Source organism: Macaca mulatta, chromosome 3 (assembly GCF_049350105.2).
Source record: "Macaca mulatta isolate MMU2019108-1 chromosome 3, T2T-MMU8v2.0, whole genome shotgun sequence".
Taxonomy (NCBI): Eukaryota; Metazoa; Chordata; class Mammalia; order Primates; family Cercopithecidae; genus Macaca; species Macaca mulatta.
Window position 1 is genome coordinate 147,618,389 of NC_133408.1, and position 8,217 is coordinate 147,626,605.

Consider the following 8,217-nt stretch of genomic DNA (forward strand, 5'->3'; position numbering starts at 1 on the left):
ATAAAATAAAGTAAAAAAAAAATGGTCATTTGTCTATTCTTAAATATCTCAAAAGAGATCACAAACGAGAGCACTCAAATCTATATTTGTTTGAGGACAGTCACTAAAATAGGTGCAAGAAAGCCTCATTCAAGCTCTTTACAGGCTTTCTGCAAGGCTGCATACCCACTGCATTTCACCTCCCAAGAAGGTGGCAGGATCCGATGGAAGAAAGGGTACCACTTTATTTCTACCCATCTATGCCCATAAATTCCAAACCTTTTTTTAAAAAAGTTTGAATCTATATTTAACAGGAATGCCTAAATGGGGCAAGTTGTTCTCAGTTCACTCTTGTATATGAATTTTGGCACCTGGTTGCTAATCTGGCACCTTAAAAATGAGTAGGAGAGAGATTAATGTCTGAGTTAGTGCTAGAGGGCCATAGGAAAGCTCTTTTAAAGAAAGTTTTGTCAGATCCATAACGAGAGTAACTTAAATGTAGTCAAGTAAATGCCTTAAGACTTGAATACTAGTCATGAACCCAAGCTTTGTTTTTCTGGCACATTCATTTTTACCTCCATCCTTGAGTGAATCACTATGTTTATTGAAAAACACTGATGCCAAATTGAGTAGACAGCTAACACTCAGTGGGAGATATTTATACCATATCAGAAAAACTTTTCCTAATTAAAACTCAGTTCATCTCTTACAGGAATCCACCTGAAATTGTATTTTAAAGATTACTTGGAAATTTTTATTACAGCTGATGGTACTTTCCCCAGCTTTTAAGGATGCTGAAATTCAGTAAAATCTAGAGGAAAAAACAAAAAGACTGTTTTCCAAATATTTCAATTTTTTAGTGTTCCTTTACTCTGCTTTTTATCTAGGCTCTGTCATTCTCTCTTTGAAAGGTCAAGTTCTGCTTTCAGTGAGTCCCTGAAATCCCCACCGCACCTCCCTGTGAGTTCCTAATCCTGTGCCTGGCACACAGTCAGTACTCAGGAAATGCTTTCTAAATGAAAAAGTGCTGCTTATTTCACCTATATTTCACCTATATTCTCATACAGGCAATATCTCTGTATGAGAGGATCAGAGTGATAGGTTTGTAGCAATAGAGTAGACTATCTCTTAGTTCTGGGTTGTTAATTATTACCTAGGGTGATCTAGGAAACAATTCAATTAGCAAGTTAAACACTCTACTACTATTCATGGCTTGGACAAAAAGTGAATCCTAATTTTAAATCCAGTAATTTTACCCTGGGAAGATGGGGAAGATGGATCTTTGCTATGAGCACATTTCAGAAGTGATAAAAATGCTAGTAAAAGCCATCTCCTCTCTCAAATAGAAGTGGTCTTGCCTCCTCTCTCCAACCATAATGCCCTTGGCCTTCTAGATTAATTAGCTCTATAGTTGCAGTTCCTCTAAAAGGAAAAGCCTGCTCTTCTGGAAAGAGAGCATTTATTTCATCATAGCTGCTACGCTTGCTGCTACTAAGGCTGCTAATCAGATTTATGAAGGCCAGCCCACCCAGAGCTGAGTGCTGCGTTTTTATCACATCAGAAACAAGTCAGCACTCGGTCTCACTCCAGGATTAGGTTCTATTTCAAATATTGGGCTGTTTGCCAGGCAAAGAGGCTGTAGGATGTGTTTGTTCTCTGCAGCATGGCTAATGAAATGCCAGTGTTAGCCTCCAGTCTAGTAAGGATCTGGGAGTAAATTATTTCTCAGTGATCCTATTTGGAAATCATGAACTGTGGGGCTGACAATCCAGCCATCTCTGCAGAGGACTTCTTAATCCTGTTGGTGATAGACGGGTTATTTGGTTGACCTTTGACTTTGCGAGCTCCACCCATCTTCCTAATTAGTACCTTTTGAAAGCCTTATCAGCGACATAACTCTCATTTTTTTTTTTTTTTTTGAGACAACTCTCGCTCTTGTCCCCCAGGCTGATGTGCAATGGCGTGATCTCAGCTCACTGCAATCTCCGCCTCCCAGGTTCAAGCGATTCTCCTGTCTCAGCCTTCCAAATAGCTGGGATTACAGGTATCCGCCACCACGTCTGGCTAATTTTTGTATTTTTAGTAGAGACGGGGTTTCACCATGTTGGCCAGGCTAGTCTTGAACTCCTGACCTCAGGTGATCCGCCCGCCTCAGCCTCCCAAAGTGCTTGGATTACAGGCGTGAGCCATGGCACTCGGCCCACTCTCATTCTTTAGCAAGCAATTCTGAGACCTATTATGGGCCAAGCACTGCTGCACACTAATCATATACTAATCATACACAATGATTAGTGTATGAATATAATTTACCAATAGCAATGTATATGCTATTGGTAAAATAAGGGTTAAAAAACATAATTTCTAATTTTCTATTTCTATAAACATATAAACATATATTTATATAAACACATATGAATAAGTTCTAGGAGGCATAGCAAATAATTTCTAATTTTCTATTTCTATAAACAAAATATAAACACATTTATATAAACACATATGAATAAAGTTCTAGAAGGAAGCATAGCAAATGTTAACATAATTTCTAATTTTCTATTTCCATAAACAAAATATAAACACATATTTCTTTTTCTTTTTCTTTTTTTTTTTTTTTTGAGACAGCGTCTCACTCTGTTGCCTGGGCTGGAGTGCAGTGGCGCGATCTCGACTCACTGCAAGCTCCACCTCCCAGGTTCACACCATTCTCCTGCCTCAGCCTCCCGAGTAGCTGAGACTACAGGCGCCGGCCACCACACCCAGCTAATTTTTTGTATTTTTAGTAGACACAGGGTTTCACTGTGTTAGCTAGGATGGTCTTGATCTCCTGATGTAGTGATCTGCCTGCCTCGGCCTCCCAAAGTGCTGGGACTACCGGCGTGAGCCACCGCGCCCAGGCAAATATAAACACATATTTCTAAAACACAAATGAATAAAGTTCTAGAAGGAGGCATAGCAAATGATAACATAATTTCTAATTTTCTATAAACAAAATATAAACACATACTTATACAAACACATGAATAAAGTTCTAGAAGGAGACTAGCAAATTATAATAATTTCTAATTTTCTATTTCTATAAACAAAATATAAACACAAAACCACATATGACTAAAGTTCTAGAAGGAGGCATAGCAAATGATAACGGGGGTACTTTATGGGATACATGGACTGTATTTGGGATGGGGGTTAAAGGGTACTCTTGCCTTATCTGTATTTTTTTAAACGAGGAAAATGTATTTGTCTATACTTGGTAATAATTAAACACAAACAAAAATTCTAAAAAAGATCTGTTTTGAAGTATAAATGTTTGTTATACCTTGAAGAAAGTAGACTATAAATGTTGATTAAGTCCGGGTTGTTTCTTTGAAATACAAATGTAAAGGTCTATAGAATTAAAACTCACCTTTATTCAGTCACTAATGAATTTACTGAACGACAAGGCAAGCTCTTAAATTGGGATCATAGTGAGTTACATCACATCTGATCACATCTGTGTGCTTCAGCTTCCTTATCTGTGAAACAAGTACAAAGTTCACATGCCTTTAGTCAGCATATAGGCTCTTAGTCAGCAATCTGGCCCTTATATAATCTCTCTTTTGTCTCCACATTCTCAGTTTATCAGCCTCCCCTCCCACTCTAAATATACTCACCATTTGCAAAAACTGAATCCAATTTTTTGGCTCCTACAGCTCCTTCTATCTGGAATGCTTTCTCCTTCTCTGCCAAGCCGGTGTTTATGGATGTTCACAGCCCAGCTCTGATGGCACTTCACATGTGGAGCCCTTTCAGCCTCACTGCCCAGGCACAATATTTGGACACATACTTATTGGAGAGGATCTTTCTAGATTATTCTAGAACAGATGTGCCATGAGGCCAGGCACCCCACCTCGCACTCATTGCTGTGTCCCCAGCACTAGCACATCCTAGAGCACATTGTAGGTGTGTGAAGATTATTCATCAAGTAAGTGGTTAGTGTATGAATATAATTTTCTTATGTGCCAAATTGCAAGTGCCTTGACAGCATTTTAGTTTTCTTAGCACTAAACACAGAGCTAACACCTGGCAGGTGCTCAGATATTTGTCAGGCACATTTAGGAATGACGGAATAAATGCCTGGGACTATGCCTCTTGTGCTTTCTGGGGAGAAATCACTCACAGATAATTCTCTAGTCATAGTGAGCCACAGCCAATACGCATGAGTAGTTTAAAGAGCATATCACATGTTTCACTTAATTTGGTGGGAAATACAGAAAAGTGAGCAGTTTGCTATGATTTAGATGCATGAAGTATTAATACATAAAGTATGAATTCCTTATAAATGGGTTCAGTGACTGCTCTCTACTGTACTGTGGAAAGCGTCATCCCTACGATGGTTTTAGAGGCGCAAGGTGGCAATCATATAATGGTAAGTCAAAGTCTGCGAGTCTTAGTCACCTCATCTGTAATGAAGCTCATGAAGACACTAGCATAAATTATAATTGGGAAGGCAAAATTGTCCCATTCTGGAGGGCAGCCTGAAATACGTACTAACATTTAAAACAGACATAACTTTGATTTTGGTTGGGAAAACTTGCCAAATTATGCCAGAAAGATGTTTACAATATTGTTTCCAGCAGAAAAAGTGGAAATAATCCAAATGACCATCAATAGGAGACTAGATAAAATAACTATGCTGGACCTATGCAACAGAGTGCCAAACAGTTACCTATTTGGTACCTATTTCTAGGATAGAAAAGGTACCTATTTCTAGGATATAAAAGGGCGTGTGTGGTCGTAGGCAGGGAGCTCTAGGGGGAGTAGGTTCCAATGACAAAAAAGTATGTACATCATGTATATATAATTTTTGAGGAATTAGAAAAGGCCACCCAGAAATTATTTATATAGCTCAAAATATTAAATGATAGCTATTTCTTCTTTTATGATTTTTCTCTATAATTAACATGTATAATCCCTGCTCTAATAAAATATTCCAAAATTATAGGCAACCAAGCTCTGTGTAAAAAAAAAAAAAAATTTAAGATAGTTTCCTGTGGGTGTATTTTCAGTAGTGATCTTTTATATTGGGCGATGTTCACATCCCCAAGAGAAGAGTCTGTGTCTTCTGGCCAGCTAAAACTGGGAAAAATAAATCAAGCTTGCTGATATTCTGTAAAATATGCAGGTACTTTCTAGAAACTAGAGTTTGTTTGAGTTGAGTAGGAAGTGTTATGGTCTGTTTGGGTTTGGATGCAATGTTACAGTAGCCATGATTAATTTTTGTTAGCCACTTCCTTTGCTCATATGTTCCAATCAAAATATGTTTAGCTGTGTTAAGAGTTGAGAAAGTTGTTTTTTTCCTCCTTACAGAGAAATGTTTAGCAAATGTTTAAATCTTTCAAATTGTCTATATATTATTCATCTCCCCAAAGTGGGTTAAAAGAAAATTGAGTTTAAGGAGAAAATTTAGTATAGACATTTCTATTTATTTGCTGTATAGAATGTATGATTTCTGTATAGAACGTATGATGGCAGTCTGAAGGACTGAAGACTAGAACTGGGTTTTTTTATTTTTTAAGACAGGGTCTTGTTCTGTCTCTGAGGCTGGAGTGCAGTGGTGTGATCTCACCTCACTACAACCTTTGCCTCCCACGCTGAACTGATCCTCTTGCCTCAGCCTCCAGAGTAGGTGGGACCACTGGTGTGAGCCACCACACCTGGCTAATTTTTGTATTTTTGTAGAGACAGGGTTTCCCCATGTTGGCCAGGCTGGTCTCGAACTCCTGACTTCAAGCAATCTGCTAGTCTTGGCCTCCCAAAGTGTCAGGATTATAGACGTGAGCCACTGCCCGGCCTAGAACTGAGATTTAAGGAAAAATTCTCATTTAAGACATCCTATCAGTCATATCTAAAGGTTGGCTTCTTTACATTGATCTTTAAAAAAAAAAATGTTAGATTTCTTGCTTCCAAGTAAAAGTAATTGTTCTCTTAATCCTGAATACTTAATCTTTCCCATTTATATTTTGCCTTCCCTAGATGAGTCACAATGCAGTATGTCTAACACAAAGCTAAACCTGAGTGTCATAAAGATCCCAGTGTTTATCTTTAGATATGGAATGTTTATACAGCTTTCCCAAGCTTTGAGCTTCTTCCCATGGTATGAATCTTAGGAATTCTCAAACAGTGGTTTGGTTGTTAAATTTTCAGGCTTTATTTAACTTTCATTTCTAATCCTTTCTAGAAAGTTTGCAGTGAAGTGATACCTTTAATTGGCTCAATAAACTAAGATTCAAGAGAAAATTTTGCCTTAAATTGTATACTGACTTTAACAGAGGTAGTAATCTGGATTTCCAATTGCGTTATGACAAAGTCCTAGAAATTAGTTGTATATCATAGAAAACTAGTGTTTCCAACCAAGTAGTTATTCTAATTGGTTATTTTTTGTTTTCCTATATAATCAAATAAATTGTTTTGAATAAATACATTTGGCAACATTAAGCTTAACACCTAAAATTTAGCCTACTTTGTTATTTCTATATGTAGTCCTATTTTTAAAACCGGCATGGGAAGTTTTGTAGACTCTTTTGTTTTTACTTAAGACTCTTAAAACAATCCTATTGAATGTGTTTAATAGCTACAACTATATGTTTGCTTAGTTGACTAATCTCAAAAGACATGCTAGTCCCCCCAAATTATACATTTTTGTTCAATAACATTTCAAAGATAAAGTATTTCTATTTGGTTCGCTTTGTCCTTTGTTTTCTTTAAAGCAGGATTACTTCCTGTGAAATGTTTCACGTATCTCAAATATTTGACTTATAGCTTAGGTCATTTATGTAAAGAAATCAGTTACTCATTATAAGAAAATGATTCACTATTTGGTGGTCTATTTAATAGAGCCTCAGACCAGTTAAAACAGCAAGTTGTCTTGGAAGAGCGTGCAACAAAATGAGTGTAGTCGCAGGGCACATTTCCCATCACACCTGCCTTGCCACTTCTTCCAACTAACTGAGTGGCCCTGGCTAAGTTAGCCTTAGTATTCTTCAGAAAATGAGGGAGTATGACTAGGGAATTTTTCAAATCTCTTGCATTTTGGAATTTTTTTTTTTTTTTTGAGATGGAGTCTCACTCTCTTGCCCAGGCTGGAGTACAGCACCGTGATCTCAGCTTCCTGCAACCTCCATCTCCCAGGTTCAAATGATTCTTGTCCCTCAGTCTCCCAAGTAGCTGGGATTCCAGGTGTGTGCCATCACACCTGGCTAATTTTTGTATTTTTAGTAGAGATGGGGTTTTACCATATTGGCCAGGTTGGTTTCAAACTCCTGGCCTCAAGTGATCCGCCTGCCGCAGCCTCCCAAAGTGCTAGGATCACAGGCATGAACCACTGAGCCCCACCTATTTTGGAATTTCTTAAACCTCTTTCCTGAATGAGAGGCAACATCAGTGAGAAAATCATATGTGAGAGCTGATACCTGCATCTAGTGTCTCTAAAAATTAACCCAGCTGTATTAATAGTTTTCTGACAGTCATTTTGTATCTTTCCTCATCAGAGGTAATATCTTCAGCTGGTAGATTTTAAAGTTTTTTTCACTGTGAATGTTTTATAGACTAAATATTTGAAAGTCTTCACTGTAAGGAAGTAACAGTACTAAAGATTAGATTTTAGTTCTTGGTGCCATGTTGGGATGACTGGAGAGAGCTTTGAAATACAGCACTCTTAATCTGTTGCCACCTAGTGAATGTAAGATAAAGTGCAGCCAACCTCCTGCCTCCTAGTCTTGGTGTTTGCCATCAAAGTGAACTGTGGTTGTGTGTGGAATATGTCAGATACTGCTGTGAATCTTAGACACTTAACTGTTAGTCACAGAGTTTATGAATATGAAGAAAACACTGTATCTCTGTTCAAAAACTCTACATTCTGATTAAATATGTGTAATACATGTTGTGGCAAGCTTGCTTTGTGTCACTGAAAGCTTGTTCAGCTGGCAGGCTGAATCAGAGGCAGGTTGTTAGGGAGGGGGAAGCCTCCTAGAGTGGCCACTTTTAACATGTAATGAGTAAAGATAAATATTATAGGTAGGATCAAGTTCTTCAGAAGAGAAAAACTAGGTGCTGATGGATGAGCAGGTGTTAAGAGAAATCCTACTTAGGTTGTTTCATGTTGCAAGAAGAAAAAAGAAATTGCTTTTTTTCTTGCTCTCTTTCAAGGGGAGAGAAGAAACAGAGGGTGGAGGGCAGTAAAGGTGAAAGAACAAAACAGGGGAC